Here is a 19,352-nt window from a genome sequence, read left to right as displayed (position 1 = left end):
TTTTTTAGCACACTGATCAATACAAGAAATTATTTTTATTTTCTAGTTGAAGTGAACTGGAATTTTAATGATATGATTTTATTGATCTCTTGTTCAAATACGAGGGATGATCGAAAAAAAGGTTACAAAAGATAAAACTCTTATGTTATTCACTGTAACTTAACGAAAATTTACTTATAGATTGGTAACATGTCTATCTTTGTGCAGGTTTGAAGACTTCGGATTCTGACTATATATATCCGGGAAACAGACATTAAAAATGATGACTCGTGTGGTTTCTGTTGGCCCAAAACACTATACCTGCTGACATTCATGACATTTATGGGCAGATTGTAGAGATGTATGGGGAGAGCTAAACTTCAAAGCAGTATGTAGGAAAGCGATACCGGTATCGTACCTTTAAAGAAAGACGATCAATATTGCTAATGACAATCCTGGACACAGTTGTAGAACCAATAACTCAACCACTTACATTATGCTTGAAAAATGAAATGAAATATTTGAGTTTTACGTCCCACGGTTATGCCGGTTAGGCTAAAGGAGACGGTGATTATGAGAAATGAATGAAATGGTGGAATGAAGAAAGTGGGAGGAAACGGGAGAACCCTGAGAAAACCCACGCACACGGTGTTTGTCCACCACAAAGTTCACTTGGCGGGAGCAGAGTTTGAACCCGGGGCCCCAAGCACCAGAGGTGAACGTTCTACCACTGAGCCATCGCGGCCCCACCCATTATGCTTGAAATGACTAGAGCATCCCTTCTACAGCACTGATCTAGTCCAGTGACTTTCACCTTTTCTCTGTTCTAAAGCAAAAAAGGCCTGGTCACCATTATCTGGCATGTGATTATGCCAAAACCGCTGCTTTACGACCGCTACGACAACTTGATGTGGATTTCTATGCAAGTTGTATAGGAAACCTTATCTGCCGTTGTGATTAGCGGTTGAATAAAAACTAATTATATTACGAGGGCAATAAAAACTGTAATTACGAGGACAATTTTCTGAGTACCCTCTCTTATCAAGTGTGTTGATCATCCAGCTATGACTCACATATAAATCATAATAGGCTTTGTAACCTTTTTTCGATCATTCCTCGTATATTTAAATGTCCCTTACTTTTCAAAATTAATTTCCATTACACAAAGTGATTATAAATGATTCATCAGGTTTGAAAAAGGTTTCTTAAAACATATCTATGCCGTAGTTTAGTTCAGTCCACCTGCGCTTTAGCATATTCTTTCTAATGGTCGTACACTGAGAAAAAAAAATGTAGGTGGCATACTTAAAAACGTAGGTTACATTCGTAATTCCTGTAGTTTCTGGACTTAACGTACAACCGTATATAGCATCCTGCAGCAAACGTATAGCTGAAAAAGTATGTATTATACGTACTGTCTACATAAGTGCAATGACGTCATTCATGTGACGTCATCTACAGTAACAAGTATATACGGAGGTAATATCTAGCTTTGTGACGTCAGGATCGTATGTAGCATGTGGGTTAATAATGACGACACTCACTGACTATCAGAACGGAGCGTAATTTCAAGAAGTATGCAATATACGTTCTGTACGTGTGTTTCTTGCGTTCAATCCCGAGACAGCATCTATATTGTACTTGTGCCCCGTACGTACGACTAGATACAGTGTACGTATTGTACCTATGTATTATACAGATTTTCCTTATGTCGCACACAGCTTGTCCCGATACAGCATACAGAATATCCGTATGCACCATACAGAGTGCACATATGCAGCTTACAGACTGTCTGCATGCGGCATATAGATTACACGTATGTCGCGTACAGGCTGGCCATATGTAATGTATGGACTGGATGTATGTAGCTTGTAGATTGTCCATATGAAATATACGGATTTTACCTGTATCGCATACGTATTGCCTTGTTGTAATATATGAATTGGACATATTCAGGATCTAGATTGTACGTATAGTGCACCATTATTGAAGTGCTGCAACATACTGAGAAATGCATGATACATTCTTACTGTAATGTTGCCACATATTGTTTTTCTCTGTATGGAAACAAAAATAGCTTAAAATATGTCTCCTTTGTGCCAATAATAATAAAATTAAAAATACTACACTTTTCAAATTTTAGTTTGGAGCAGTGAAACTGTCCAGAGAAATGTATTTATCTGCAGGGTGTAAGTTTGGACTTCCTGCTAATTCTTTGGAAAGCTACTGCAAAGCCAAGTGTTGAAAAGTGGCAGAAGAGTTAATTTTAAAATTATTGGCACAAAGGAGGGTAACCATATGTTAAACTATTTTAGTTTTCATACAGAGTAAATCAATATGTGACAATATTACTGTAAGAATTTATCATACCTTTTGCAATAACTTAGTTGCAGCACTTCAATAATAATGCAAAATTCACAGCCATGTACAATCCTATGTTCAAACTCAAAAAAGACTTACGTACAGTCATTTATTAAGCCGTTATCATCCATTGCTTGTACAGTCACGAAAGAAAATATTCTTCAGTTGACAAAATTTGTTTTCCTAAAAACTCAACAATAAATTAACCTATCAGAGTACCGACTTTGGCAGGTTGTCAAGTTATAACTATTCGAAGAATAACAACAAAAAGATCCAAGTTAATTAATTTGTTGCCGACCTATTGGCAAAAGAAAATTTGTCAACTGTCAAATACTTTCTTTTCCGTGTGTACTATATACAGACGACTTTACCTCATTCTTTTCCTTAATAATATCCTCTTCCAAAATGCAGTTGTTACCACAAGAGGCGTGAATAGGATTTTCCAGAAATAACTTCTATGAACATTTTAATTAACAGATAAGTTATTTTTTAAATGAAGCTATAATTAAAAACATGGTGTCAGCTGAAAACGTTTTCCCTCACAAGATGATTCCTAAACAGTACTCCCCATTAAAAATGCAACTTCAAGGAGACAGGGTAGCTACGCCAAAGTTCCCAAGCCGATATCTAATAGTAAGTGTCGAATATGCTTAACCCTTAACATACCAAGCGGGGTACTCTAGGGACCCCAGAGAGTGATATTTGGTGATACTGCCGCAATTATAAGAATCAATTTATTCTCGATTTTTATATGTATCCTGCAACCCTTTGAGATATCAATTACATGATTAGATCAACGATGCGTTTCTTTAAAAAATACAAAAAATAAAAACACACTTCAAAATGTAAAAACTTCATTGTTAAACCTGTGTTTCAGATTTACGAACACACAAGTATGAAATTGTATGAAGAACTGAATAGTGTTCAAATATACATAATATTTGACGTCAACAATGTTCATTTAACTTAAGTATGCTTCTAGACATCCAAAAAATAATAGTTGGAGTATCCCTCTGCAATACTATGTTGAGAAATTAAAATAATACTTGGGGTCCCCAGAAGACTCCAGCTTGGTAAACAACTTTGACGACTTAGGCTTGCTACGTTAAGGGTTAAACTTACCGCTGTATTCGCTGTGTGACAACGTGGTGATAGTAGAGCAGAACTGACCCAACATTGACAACCAGAACGACTGTAACACAGCGAGACATCGAGAGGATGTTCTCTTCTGGTATGGTAAGCCATGCGTCTTACGATCCAATGCCACAGCTCATCAACTGTAGCTGGCGGAGTTCACAGGTATGAGAAGCTGTGCAGCCATCGACCAAACATATTTATCCTTCCCTGCTCTACACATTCTGCAAATTTGGACTTTCCTGGATGTATCCTTCTTAGTTCAACATTTTAAGTAACGAGCAGTGTAATAGTCTCATACATTATTTAAAGAAAGAGCGATGATTCTCAGAATTACTCGGAAGTTTCTAGTTTACAATTATATATATATATATATATATATATATATATATATATATATATATATATATATATATATAGATAGATAGATAGATAGATAGATATAGATATAGCTATATAGATAGATAGATGTACAATAATTTAAAACGGTTATATCAAAGTTTGCATTCAGAGCACAAAAAGAAGTATAGCTCTCGGAACATTGATTTTAGCCAGATAATACCACTAGTAAACTCAACCACACTCAGTACCGTTAGTTGCTTGGTATTGTCTATGAGGCAGAGATCATCGTATCTCATTGCGTGTAGATTTTTGTATTTGTTTAACACTAAAAATTGTTTGTCGCTAACCGAACCCAGTAACATATATATACCGACAGGACGTACGTTAGTCACAAGGTTACATGAGTGAAACACTAAATTATTCGATTGACACTTGCGGCCTTGTCAACACTAGAGAAAGGTACAAAGTGATTAAATAAATACGAAACATAGTACATACAAAATATAGCGATGTATGAAGTCTCCTTTTCATACGATTTGGAGAAAGGATACATCTGTAGAGAGCAACATAAATGATTTCTCTGGATAATTTGGATTAGTCCAGAATTCGAACAAAAATAATTTTGAAATTCGTTAAGTCCAACATTTTTTCTTTCTTTCTTCGGATTCTCAATAAAGTTGACTACTGAAAAGCTGAGTTACAGATTTTATGTTAAAACATATTCACTATACCATTGCCTTATTCACAGAACAATACATTAGTTATTAATGTATGACTGAAATAATAGTGCTTCGTGCAGATTTACTTTATCCAATCGGAATTGCACAATGATAAAAAAAAATGTTGCAAGGTATAATGTTCTTATTTACAGAGAAAAAGAGTTGAAAAGACCTTTAACTAACAAACATTTTCTTTAAACAGACATACATTTATTCTAATTTATGGAAGAAAGAAATAATTTTCGGAGCAGTATATTTATTAAGGTTACATATTTGTACAAAAGAATGTAAATACAATCGGGTCTGTCTTCAGAAAGGACGTGCTTTTAGCCACAAATTACACTGCTTCTTTTCGCTGTCTTTCATGCAGAATCCTGGTTTTGTTTTGATACATGAAATACCTGAAACAAAAATCCAAAAATATTTAAAATGTTACATTTTAAAATATTTAACATTTTTTAGATTAAATGGACAAAATCTGTTCGGTCAGGTATGGACTTTTGGGTTTCTGGTAGAAAAATGATGAATTAAAAAAAAGTGTTTGTTGATGCTGAACAACTCGAAATGTATTACTATGCAAAAGTAAGTGGGTACCCACTGGCGTTCGAGGTACCATGGGGTACCTAATATGTCTGCATTTTTAGATATGTGGAAATATATGTCTCTAAAATGTAAAGAACTGATATCTGTTTAGTACAGAAAACCGCAACTCGGTAAGCCTTATGGATACCGAGGTATGGGAAAATAAAGGACAACACCATAGAAGTGTGAGTTTTGCGTACTAGATTGTGCAGTTTCGAAAACGTAATTACTGAGGGCTATCAACAACCTCAAAAGTAGTTTCAATTCAATACACTACACACACGTCCTTATGGGGGTTTTCGGGTACTATGGCATTCGCAGACCTCCCATTTCTAAACATTCTAAAATATATCTTAATAAACTTATAAAGAACGTTACAGGTGTGTGTTTACCGAAACCGCAAGTCGGTATGTTTAACAGTTACCGAAATATGGTGAAATAAATAGGAACACCATAGGTATGTGGGGCTTCCATACTTGACAGTAGTTTAGAAAATTAATGAAAATATGACTAATGGCTATCAAGATATTGTCAAATAAAGGGAGGACCCACACAGTTATGGGGTTTTCGTGTTAGGTGGTGAAATTTCCGAAATCGATCATGAAATCTGAATAAGCACCAGTAGCAATTTCATCCTAAAGTAACTGGGTATTTCCATGGGGTTTTAGAACATCATGGGTCTAAAAAGATTAAGTTTTAAAAGCTTTGGAAAATATAATTTGACATTTGTAAAGAGTATTAGAAAAGAGAATAGAGTTACCCAAAACTTCCAGCCAGTACATCTTACAGCTAGAGAGACACCGTGAAATAAAAGAGTATTAGATCTTGAAATTTCATAAAACAACTTTTGATCTTAATAAAAGTTAAATAAGATGGTACTTATATGGGTTAAGTGAGTACCTCACACTCGTCAGGGCAATTCCGATCGAAAGATTAATTCAGCTCGAAGTTTTCTTCGGGTAAATCCAAGCGTGATAATTCCAAGCGTACAAAAAGAATGAAAATTCTTTGTCAATATCTAATATAGCAACCGAGATATAAGTAATTATGTATTTTACGAGGTCGTAAAAATGGAGACCGACATGGATTTGTACTGTTGAGTCTTTGCTGTAAGAAGAAGAAATTTCAGAAAACTACCGTATACACCTTAATAGACAATTAAATGGGTGGAGGCACGGTGGCTTAGTGGTAGAGTGCGTACCTTTGGTGTATTGGGTCCCTGGTTTGATCCGTGTCCAAGTCAGTTTGTAGTCGACATTGTATTCGTGGGTATTCTCGGTGTACTCCTTTCCTCCCACCTTTACACTCCATCAATTCTATCATCAACATTCACTTGCCTTAATTTCATTTTAAAATTAAATGGGCAGTTAAGTGTGATCGTATCTCTGTGGATTAAGAGAATACTCCAGTGTAGTTTCTGCAAAACATACTAGGTACACACCCCACCACTAAGTTACTGTGTCCTCACTGATTTAATTGCATATTAAGGTATATACAGTAGGTTTTTGAATTTCTTTCTTATAGCAAAGACCCAGAAGTACAAATCCTTAAAGATCTCTATTTTTACGTCATAAAATAAATGACTCGTTATATTTTGGTTACTATATTAGATATTCACAGGGAATTTTCACTCTTTTACACAGCTCGATGAACCTTTGGAACTGCCTGAAGAAAACCTAGAACTAATCTTTCCATCGAAATTGTACTGAGGTACTTACTTAACCCATAGAAATACCATCTTATTTTAATTTTGTTGGGACCAATAATTTTTCCGAAGTTTCAACATCTCATACTCTTTTATTTCACGGTGTTTCTCTATATGTTAGATGTACTAGCTGCAAGTTTTAGGTAAATACATATTTCTAATACTCTTTACAAATGTCAAGTTATATTTTCAAAAGCTTTTAAAATTTAATCTTGGTAGACTGTAAGATGTTCTAACACCCCATGGAAATATCTAATTACTTGAAGATGGAATTGCTACTGGTGTTTATTAACTTTCCATGACCGGTTTCGGAAATTTTATCATCTAATACGAAAATCCCATACCTGTATTGGTCCTCTCTTTATTTGACAATATCTTGATAGCCGTTAGTCATATTTGAATTCATTTTCCAAATTGTACCTTCAAGTATGCAAGCCCCACATACATATCGTGTCGCTCTTTATTTTCCCATGTCTCGGTATCCGTAAGGCTTACCGAGTTGCAGTTTTCGGTAAACAAATATCAGTTCTTTACAGTTTAGACACATGTATTTCCATATATCTAAAATGCAGAAATTAGGTACCGCATAGTACCCCTCTTACCCCATTGGGGTACCCACTTACTTTTGCATACCAGGGTAAAAACACCAGTGGTCGTTACTTTAAGGTTGAAAACATACTCTTTTGTCTCTTCTGTGAGCACCGTGAATCGGTCGGAGCTGTACCATAGTTGGAAAGAGACACTGATCCTTCCTATATATGACCATGTAGTCAGAATTCAAAATCGAATAGCCGTTGAAGGAAAAACAATATTTTAAAATCCCTTGTATTGCACCGGTAGTAGTCATCTCAAAATCGAAATGTTCCAGTGGTAGTTAGGGTTTTGTACCAGTGTTCGTCACTCAAATAACTTGACATAATTTATTCAGAAACGCACTGTTTATCAGTTTAAAATTAAGAATAGAGTATAAAGTACTAATCTTAATAACTGTGCATCACTTTTGGCACTCAAGAAAGAAAATAAAAAAGTTTTTACATACTTTTTAAAGCAATTTCAGTAAGAAAAATGTTAACTGAATTCAAAAGTTAACTGTATATTATTTTAACGTTAAGAGTACAATATTAATTACTATGTTTAATAACTATAGTGACTTTAAGCACTCAAGAATGAAAATAAACATGTTTGTACATACATTTTTAATACAATTTGAGAAACAAAATAAGTTAACCGAATTCAAAACTTAATTATATATCACCTTAAGATTAAGAATGGACAATAAAATACTGAGGTTAATAATAATGCATTAGTGAAGAATGAAAACAAAAATGTTTTTAACTACCTATATTGTATTTACATGTTGTTATTTCTCATTAACATGCTTTTTGATAACGCACGATATGGGCTAGGGGTACGCACGAGAAATGATTTGAGACTGTCACCTCTCGCAAAGGTGTCGCGAAAGTTGTCTCGTCTCGAAAACTGTATCTGTTTCTATTGGAAGAGCTATGTCTCGTCTCGAATTTCGTAACAAAAATTCGTTACACATGCAGTTTTGTGTAAAAAGTGAAATGTATAAATACAGGAGAGAAAACATTGCAGACAAACATTATGTTAGTATATTGAACATACTTTTTTGTATGTGGTGCAAAATATCTTCATCTATGGGGTTACTTTGCACCAAAGTTTATATGAAATGAAATCTTTGAGTTTTACGTTCCACGATTTTGCCGGGTATGCTAAAGGAGACTATAATCATGAGAATGAATTAAATAGTAGAAGGAAAACTGTGAGAGAAAACGGGAAAACCCCGAGAAAACCACACACAGTGTTTGTCCAACACAAAGCCCATTTGGCACGTGCTGGGATCGATCCAGGAACTCCACGCAGGAGAGGTGAACGCTCCATCACTGAGCTACCACGTCCCCAAAAACACAACCTCAGAATATACTTCATATAGAGTAGAAATGAAATGAAATCTTTGAGTTTTACGTCCCACGATTATGCCGGTTAGGCTAAAGGAGACGGTGATGATGAGTAATGAATGAAATGGTGGAATGAAGAAAGTGGGAGGAAACGGGACAACCCCGAGAAAACCCACGCACACGGTGTTTGTCCACCACAAAGTTCACTTGGCGGGGATTGGGATCGAACCCAGGACCCCAAGCACCAGAGGTGAACGCTCCACCACTGAGCTACCGCGACCCCTCATATAGAGTAGAAGTAACAAGATGTATAAAAAAAAAAAAAAAATTGGCCCGTCTGGAGGACATGTAAGCTAAACACCAATACAATTGTTACAGATTTATTTACTTGCACTGTTTAGGCTGAACATCGCAACACCAATATCATTATGTCACATCCTTTCAAAAGTATGCTAACTGCAACGTAGACCTGCTTTGCTTCGTAATGTCCAAATAGTTGATTACTGTGCTCGAAAGCAGGCAAGTAGCATACAAATTTATGATGTTGAAGTCGTTATTTTTCACAGCTATGGAGAAAAGACATGAAAACGAAAAATAAAAATAAATCTTTGTTTTACTTCCTACGGTTATGCTATGTATGCTGACAGTCACAAATGAGTATTGAAAATTGATGATCTTGGAATACGATTTGGTGGAATAATGAGGGGGGGGGGGGGAAATAGACATTGATTAAATATAAAATTGAAAAGAAATAAGGGCCTGACGCTCAAATATTTATCTATCTGGCAGCCATCTTGATCCCTCTAAAATATCATGAAGTACTTGATTGATTCTAAACCCAATAATAGTAATAGTAATTATAACAATAAACACAGAATATACCTAGATATAATTTACGCACCTTGAAGTGTAGAAATTAATGATTGCAATCCTCAGCATTCCAATAGTTCTTTGGTTTCTCCAAATGAAGATTCGGACATCGGTTTTCTTCTCAAGCAATAATGGGGTACAATAATCAGTTGCAGTCCAAAGCCAAGTCACTAAGTTAAGCATGAATATAAAAGATTTTGTGTTAAATATTTCAATGTAAATTTCATGAAATAGAATTCATTAGTTAGTTACATACAAACTCTTACGCATGTAAGTCAGAATCTACTTGTAATAACTTGTAAATTTAAACAAACTAAATTATACTACAGTTATAGGGACATCAAACATATATTCCATAAGATATATAGGGTGTCTCAAAAGTCCCCTGACATTAAGTAACTCGATTATTATCAGAGTTACAACAAAATGTAATTGGGAAACCGTCTCCAAATATGATGTTTCCAATGTAAGTTGAAGGAATTTTCAAAATCGGATGAGCCGTTTGGCTGTACACTCTTTATGCGTCCAATGTTAAATGAAAATGCAACGTTGCCATTTACCTGGACCCACAACATAAGTGAATGGAGTTACTGATTTTTACGCTAACATGTCGATGGCTAGCCCCCATTTCAAACAGTAACTTCATTCACATATGTTGTGTGTCCAGGTAAATGGTAACATTGCATTTTCATTCCACATTGGGCGCATAAAGAGTACAGCCCAAACGGCTCCTCCGATTTAAAAAGTGTTCACTTTAGAATGAAAACAACATATTTAGAAATGGTTTTTCCTCTTACGTTTTGTTGTAACGTCAGAGGACTTTCGAAACACCCTGTATACATCATACGAAGTTCCTTTCTAAATTCTACACGGGTGTAGTTTAATTGAATGTGAGATGGGTGATACACATTAGGCCGTTTGGAAATACTCTCACAGACGGCCGCCATTTTGGATTAAATTTGTTTGTTATAAACTGGTGGGTAATGTGATATATATATGGCCACAGGCTAGAATTTTCTCAGTATGTCAAATATGCAATCAGATTCCATGGAGCTTAATTTGGTGAAAAGTTATTGCCAATTGAACGTTGTATTTACATCTTTCTTCTAGATGTAGAACCATACCGTTAGCACGTGAGGAATGCATCGAAATATTCAAACTGTGGAGCGGGAGGAGTGCCTGTACAGTGGTTACCGATTGCAAACAGAATCATCCACAATGTGACTGTGTTACATGTTGCAGTGTCACAGTAATTAACTAAATTTGAGGAGACGGGCACATTCGTGAACATACGTCGTAGCGGACGATCGTAGAGAGCTACAGATGAAGCAACGCCTACGACAGTGCTGACTTCTTTCTGGATGTGGCCCCAGAGGAGCACACGTCATTTATTAATGCAATGTGGGTTGAGTCATAGGGTCTGCGCGTGTATAAGTGCATCCGTACAAGGTGCAAATGAAGCAACATCTCCACGAGAACGATGTTGATCGCCAAGTGCAGTGAGTAATTATGGTTAACATTTTTATGCAAATACTCTTTTCAGATGAAGCTGACCTCTACGTAAATGGGAAGGTTAATAGGCAGAACATGCACAATTGGTCACCTGACAACCCCGCGTGCAAGACCCCTCCAACATGACCAGCGCAAAGAAAATTAATTATGTTGTTGGCAGACAAATGAGGAATACGTCTAATCAGTCACTTTTTCATTCCATAAAATCAACTGCGGAATAATACCTCACGCTCGTACAGGGATAGATATTGCGAGCTGCGATGCCCGAGGATGGTACATTCTCGCAGTTTTTTCAACACCATGGCGCTTTCTTCATTATGGATTCGTATTGCGTCACTACTTGAACAATTTTCTAGAACATGGGTTGATCAACGAGAGGCAGTTGAATGGCTGCTCGATCACCGGACCTAACGCTGTTCAATTTCTAGCTAAGTGGAAAAGTTAAGGCTATGGTTTGTGCAGTAAATATTCATAATTTTTATCATCTAGAACAAAGTATCGCCATCGTCTGTGCACAAATTTGACCCTATATCCTACTTTGTGTCCACAGCAATTGGAAGAAGCTTCTGCAAATGTTTATTGCTCAGTAGGAACATGTAGAACATATACTATAACCAGGGGTAAAAGTGGACCTGAAAAGGTGGGGGGACGGTAGGTAGCGGCATCACTCCACGCCGTTCCTCCTGCCTATCTCTGCCCATTGTACCATTTTAGGATCTGGGGGACGTCCTACATATTTTTCGAGGTGGGGAACTGCGTCCCCCGCGTTCCCCCTCGCTTTTACCCCTGACTATAACAGGGAAATGTGTTCGAAGTGGGAAAAATCAGAGGCGGGGTGTTTTATTACGATTTTGACTCGACATATCGGCTATCTAAATGTTCAAATGCAGTGAGGTGTGAAGCCTACAAGATTGCATTTCTATTTACATAATGTCTGAAAACCACTGGAAAGCTTCTTTTAGTTACGGAGAAAAAACGGAGAGACTGATCCATCCATCGTGAACAACTTTCTGGAAAAAAATAAATAAAAATAGCCCTTACCTTGTATCAGAGAATTATACACGAAAGTGCTCAAAAACCGACTTTCAATATTAACAATTTCCAGCGGGAAAACTCCTGGACCACACACTCGAATGAGGGGTATTTCAAACTCCCGTAAGATCTGCCCCCACAGCAATCCCCTAAATCCGCCCATGCTCAAAATACGACGCTTATAAGAATTCAGACAAGACGACACATACATACATACGAAAGAAACAATTCAATACGGCACATCAAAATATAAACTAGATGAACTTCTTTGAAAACACCTCATTTTACAAACAAAAGGTAGAAAAAGGTAAAAATGTCAGTATTGTCAACTTAGAATCTACATAAGAAATAAAATCTTTTTATGTGCAAAGCTATTCGTCAATACGTATAAAAAAGGGATTTATTAATGGTATTTAGCATTTATTCTTCCGTGAAGGTTTATCTTGATCACTGAAAAACCAGAAACGGTATGTCTCTATCACTGGAAAAAAAAAAGAAGGGTATGACATACCACTACATATAGTCTCACTTGGTTCACTGCCAATAACATTTCACCAGAATAAGTTACATGATATCTGATTGCATATTTGACATCCTCAGAACATTTTAGTGCATGGCCATGTATCACACTACCCACTTATCGTCCGTATTACAATTTCGAATCTAAGATGGCGACCGTCCGCGTGATGTAATCCGAAAGTATCCCTCTGGGCCTAATGTGTATCTCTTATCTCGCAATCAATGTAACTACATCCCTGTAGTTTTCAGAAAGGATGACAAGGGACTTCTGATGCATCCTGTATATAATAGTTGTATCAATAATGACGGGTATACCGGCTAGGCTAAAGGAGACGCTGATGATGATATAATGAATGAAATGGTGGAATGAAGAAAGTGGGAGGAAACGGGAGAACCCCGAGAAAACCCACTCACACGGTGTTTGTCCACCACAAAGTTTACTTGGCGCGAGCTGGGATCAAACCAAAGACCCCAAACACCAGAGGTGAACGCTCTACCACTGAGCCATCGAGGCCCGACAGGAATATTTGTTGAAGTCTACTGTCTTCTTCAGTACCAAGGTTACACAAAAATGAGCCTATGGTTTTGATGGAATTCGAACCAACATTATATGTATACTCTCTCAGCGAGAATCAAAGCTGGCACCAAGTTTACATATGCGCGCGCATTGTATTTTACTTATATAGCTCACAGAGCTATGGGCGAGCAAGCAAGGCACGTGCCCCGGGCGTGTGGTTGGAAGGGCTACTAAAAGAGAGGTTATATATTAGTACTTTTCCATTTTGGTGTTTAATACTTTTCATCAGAGTGCGAAATCATGAAATCAAAGTGGGGAAGACTGAAGGACTGAAGAGAGCGAGAGAGAGGGGAAAAAAAAGCTGCGCAGTCTTACACTTCAAAGAATTGTAGTGAAATGAGGTCAGAATTCAAGATGACATTCGGATGCTTGGCACGAAGAAAAACATTGCAAGCAATTTTGAAAAAAAAAAAAAAAAGAAAGAAAGAAAAAAATAATGTGATATATTTTGTAGGCTTTGGATATGTATGTTTTAGTTGGCATCAACAATTATTGGTGTGTTTTGTCACAATTGACAGTTTAGCGAGAGACTAGGCTAACTGACAATTTTAACTTTCTGAAAGAAAAGGAAACAAATGAAAACAGCACGTTTCAAAGGATACGACTGATATTCATAGTTTGGTTTAGTATACAACAGGGGTGGATCCAGGATGGACTACTGGGGGCGGTGGGTTGTAATGCCACTACTTACAAGATAGAGCTACTTTTAAGAGATTCAACTCTGGGTGGGTTTTATTTTATATTAAAATACACAAAGTTTCCTCTTCTTGGGGGAGATAGACCCTCCCTGGATCCGCCCCTGTCTCAGGACAAGCCACACAGACAAGTGGTTGAGGCAAAGGTCAATTAATGACATTAGTATGCTGTTCCGTCAAAATCTCAATCTTGACCTGGATGTAAGTTAGCCTGGTCTCTCACTGAACCCCTCAATTGAATGTTTAATATGTAAATTAGGCACTTCTACATCACAAACAGTAAATATAACCTACCTTATTCTACGTTTTTAAATGCATTTCTACAACTGATTGTAACTTTAAAGGTTCTCGTGAAGATTAGCTGGCGGAGGTTACCTAACATAGCCATGAGTTATCAAATTAACAGTTGTGCTTCGTGGGTGATGATAATGATCCTGAGGTTAGATGTTAAATTGGACTCGAGAGCGGAACAAGGGCTGATCTTATTCGTGTCTCAGACGGGGGGCATGGAATGGAACGAATATGAAAATAAGGTTGCTGTAATAGTTTTTCATAGGGTTTGTAAGATTTTCGAAACACTTGGCATTTTTTTTTTTTTTTTTTTTTTTATCAAGACTTGACATTTTTTAAAGATAAAAATCAAGACTTGGCAATTTCAAGTTTCATCCCCCTCCCAATCTTGTAATGCTCGCTACGCCGCTGTAAGCAATGCATATTTTCAACAATATTCGTTGTTCATCTGTTTCCGCTGGGTTCCAACGTGGTGAGCTGCATATGGGACTTTTAATAGTGTTATTATAATGAGAAAGAATTGTAAATTATGTTGATGTTCCTAAAAGAGGGAAATTGAAAGAGAAATTAAATTAAAAATAAATAAGGGAGAGAAAAGTAATTACTTGAAAATAAAAATAAAGTCTTTGAGTTTAATGTCCCACTATTATGCTGTTAGGCTAAGGGAGTCGGTGATTAAAGCAAGTTAATGATTATGGAATATTTGGTGAAATGAGAAAGTGGGAGGAAACCAAGTCCCCGAGAAAACCTACGAGCACGTATATGAAAATGAAGTAAAACATACACTGGACTATGCTTTCTTTGTCTAGCAGAGTCATAGTTTGGAATCGAAAATGTGTTTTGAATCCTTGTATTTAGAGATTAAGAGTGTAAGTAACGAAATCACTTAATACATCCATTAAGATTTCGGAAAGCGAAATCTAAATTTAGGTAAGCTAACTCCATGTACTAACTGCTTGCATCCGCTTCGTACATTGTTCGAAGGGTCACGAAGCAAATCACCTCATTTAGTCTACACATACCTAGTACTAGCGTTAATTACCTGCTTCGTTGGGTGAAAATAAGAAAACCAGTAATACATGTATGTTACGTTAGTCAGTCACTTTTTTTACTATTACGAAACGCTCTCTCATATCGGTTATTTTCGATCATTTGTAAGATCCGTCTCCCCTCTTTCCCTCCCCAAGTTGCTTGGCTGAATTTTGATTTAAATAGTATCGGAAGTGTCACTGTCCATTTCTGCGCCCCCGAAAACAATGGATTTAGATTAGGATCAGTTCACTTAACTTAGTAAGCCTACAGCTTTGGCGCGGCTCGACTTGTTGGAAAGCAATCCAAAATCTAAACAAATATATCGATGTCATTGGGGTTTACTAAAGTGTGTCGTAAGTCAAGAAGATTGAGAATCACTGCCTCGATTATTCACTTCAATTAATCATCAAACTCCTTTAACCTGAAGTATATAATCGTGGAATGTTCAATTAAAATTATAATTTTATGGCATCTAGAAAATGCACATATCGTACATTACGTTACATTACCATTCAATCGCAATAGGTTATTACAGACATGTGGTTGGCTTGAAGCTTAGCGTCCTATTCAGCGCCAAGACTGTGTACTACCTACACCTACAGCATAATATGGAATCCTACTCGCATGATCTTCGATCAAGATTTGAATCAACGGGAGGATGAAGATTTTCCCTCTCGTCAAGTAATTTCCCCAACTCGCCAAAGAATTTCTCCCTTGCCGGGAAAATATGTTCCCTCATTTCATATTTTACATATTATATACTATATATTATATCTTGCATCACTGAGAAATAAAAGGCTTGGATTGTATATCTGAAAAGTCGCCCCCTCCCCGCAGGCACGTAGCCACGATTTCGCAATACGGGAGGTCTGTGACGAAATACTGTGGTTATCACACCAGGGGTTCGATCAATCTAAACTATTTTACTGACAACATATCCATATTGATTTGTTAGGACAATAAAATGAGGATATGTTAGTAAGTATTTTAATTAAAGAATTATGAAGAAATCTTGCGTAAAAGAAAAGAAAAAAGTATTGACAAAGACATAGTCTTCCAAGGTCATTCGAACTCGGTTCTTCTCGTCTTCTTTCTATTTCTCTTATCTTAGTTCAATGCCGTCAAGGATAGCAACGAGATCTCTTTCTGGAGTAAAGACATCCTATAAAATGGATTAGTGTTGCCGCGAAATTCAAAATGGTTCATATTATTGGTAATTCTGGGCATTGCTTAAGTTCTGACAGGCTATCTGAAAGAACCGGTTTATCGATCGTCATTTGTAGTCCATAGGGTTACTGGCGCAAGTCCCGGGGGGATGAGGACATGTCCCCTCCAATCTTAGAACTGGGGGGGGGGACTTTCCCCTCAATAATCCGATTTGAAATGCGTTTTTTGGAGAGAAATGTGATGATTTGTGTCCGATTGCCACAAAGGAAAGTAAGATGAAATTGATGTCCCCACCCCAGAATAAGCCTTAAATCTGCCCACCTCACAATTTTGAAGACAACTCTGCTCCCCTGATCCTCCGCAGCATTGTTTTTCAACTTCATAATTTGAACATCCTTAAAAAAATTATGAGAACTGTCTTACCCGTCCCTCCCAATGTTGAAGACAGATTTGCGCCGCTGCATACGGTTAACATGGAGCTAGATGGAATTCGGAATGTTCCGTTATAATAATATCCAATTTCAACTTGATCCTCCCCCCCTCCCGTTTCCTCCACACAAAGCTCCTCGTAAGAAAGAGTAACCAAAACGCTTATTGTAGCTTTATATTTTTGAGGCTGATTCATCTGTTTCTTTCTGTTTCATCTTTCCTTAATATTTTTCATTTCTGGATCCGAAGGGGGGGGTCTGGACCCACCCCTTGGCTACGTGCCTGCTTCCCGTAAAAAGCTTCATTCGAACCCTGAATCAAACAACTCCATCTGTAAAGCAGTGCTGAGTTGATTTTAATATCCTTTTCTGCAACGAGGCTGTATGAGACGTGGACTTACTGATTAACATGGACTCCGAACCACTCCCGCCGGGAATCGAACGCGGGTTTCCCACACCAAAGGCGCGTACGCTAACCGCTTAGCCATGAAGGAGCTCATATCTATAGCAGTGTAAGCAACAACAACAACAACAACAAAAAGAAACACACATACATACTAGAACAACAACAACAACAACAAAAAGAAACACACATACATATTAGAAGTTTGCGCAATTGGGGATCAAAACATTCTCAATGAAGTATGAGAAATAGTAAACGTCAAAGTGGGCTTCTGCTTATTCTTTACTTCGTTAATACTTAATTCCTTCTAGAAATAGTGAAACAATACTATGAAGACACAGTACTTAAACATAATCGAAAGAATAAGACAAGGAAACAGAGTAATTTCCGACTAATTAAACTAGTCATATATACTATACCTAACTGTTACATTGTATTTCTTACCATATTACGAAAGCGATATAACTTTTTTACCAGCCATAGAAGCTGGACGCAATCCAATACTGCAATTTAGACGCTGTAACGAAAGCTGCAAGTCAAACGCATGACACTCAACTGTGTAATAGCTGTTTCAAGCGGCCTACAACTTATGACCTTGAAACTATGTGCTAGTAACCAAATTAATGCCAAGGTACGATACAAACACCCCAACTTGCCACAATGACGTCAACACAAGGAAAAAAAGAAAAACATCTAATTTTTGGTTCGAAAATTATGAAACAATAATAATAATAATGTAATTCTCAGGAACTCAAACATTAGTTAACTAGAGAACATAACAAGCAAAACAAAACAAAACAAAACAAAACAAAAAGAATCTTAAACGTGAGCTCTCCCTACTGCTGTTTTTAAATTTCAGTGAGGCTGTAAAATATGTTTTGTTTTATTGTTAAAAAACAAAAAGAAAAAGAAAAATAAAGAAAGAAAGGAAATAAATTTTGTTGCAAATATCCTAGTAAAAATAGGTTTCCTAGACACAAGTGGCTCCGCGTAGCGTAGTTGCTAACGCTCTCGCCTTCGGTACGAGCGGACCCAGGTTCGATTCCGGTAGGGGCACTCGGTCGAAAAAGTATCAAAAGCTTTTAAGTCCAGACATCCTGAATGAGGCTTTCTTGGGTTTTCCTCATTTCATACCAGGCAAATGCCGGGTAGTACCCAACATATAGGTCCCAGGCCGTTTGCTTCCTTCCCTTTCCCCGGATAGTGTGCTCACCGAGGGACGTCATAACTCACATGTGACGGGCTAACAAGGTCATTGATGCCGAAAGCCCAGAAATCTAAATCCTAAATCTTCACTACACAAGAAAATGTTCGCGCTGAAAACGGTTTCTTAGCAATTATGTTAAGCAGTCCTGTAGTAAATCTCCATCAAGTAATAAACCGTCACATATAAAAAGGAAAGAATAAACACATAACATTCATTTTGCGTACCTTGAAATGTAAAAAGTTACAGAACATTAATATTCAAAGATTTCTCAAAATTCAGATTAACCCATTTCTTTCTCCTCAACCATTAACGAGTTACAATAGTAAGAATTGTGGTCATAAATCACATTACTTGTTTAGTACTATATTAAAGCAAGTTATACTAAAGGAATATATAATTAATGGAATATTTAACTAAAGTGATAATTTACTATTGCACTTACCCAGGCTTTCCTTCCGCTCTTCTTTTCCGTTTGTAAACAACCTCGTTTATAAGCCAGCTCGCAAGCATACGACAGTTGTTTCATGACGTCATCTATGGTGCAAGAAAGAGGTGTCTATAGGCGGTCAGGACCTCACACACAGATGGACGTATATAACATATAGCTGAAGTATTTAACATACGTATACGTATATAAAATACGGAAGATTGTTAGATATCAGACATCCTGCAGCGACATGATATAACATCCAAGCGCGTTAAAGGCAGTAGCTGTGTAGCATATGGATAAAGTACGCTCCGTACAGATTTCCTTAGTAAACATAACGAATCCTTGTATTTGTACAATATACCGCTGTCCGGATAATGGATTTTTCTCAGTGTAGATGTAGCTGCAATGCGATCCTGGAGGTCATGCAAAGTTTTTGGTAGTGGAT

General features: G+C 37.0%; 1 protein-coding gene and 1 long non-coding RNA gene across 2 annotated transcripts in view; both read right to left on the bottom strand.

The window, feature by feature from the left end:
* The window catches only part of LOC145675966 (uncharacterized), a 79,857-nt gene that overhangs the window by 35,839 nt on the left and 24,666 nt on the right, over positions 1-19,352 (bottom strand). The gene's annotated exons all lie outside the window — the stretch shown is intronic.
* On the bottom strand, positions 4,784-17,827 carry LOC145675844 (uncharacterized). Its single transcript, XR_014129228.1, has 3 exons — positions 17,715-17,827; positions 9,646-9,784; positions 4,784-4,936 (listed from the first exon to the last, which is right to left on the bottom strand). It is a non-coding gene; the product is annotated as an uncharacterized LOC145675844 (long non-coding RNA).

Source organism: Thermobia domestica, chromosome 18 (genome assembly GCF_964235325.1).
Source record: "Thermobia domestica chromosome 18, izTheDome1.hap1.1, whole genome shotgun sequence".
Taxonomy (NCBI): domain Eukaryota; kingdom Metazoa; phylum Arthropoda; class Insecta; order Zygentoma; family Lepismatidae; genus Thermobia; species Thermobia domestica.
The sequence above is the reverse complement of the archived record's forward strand: the minus strand, read 5'-3'. Positions and strand labels throughout refer to the sequence as shown.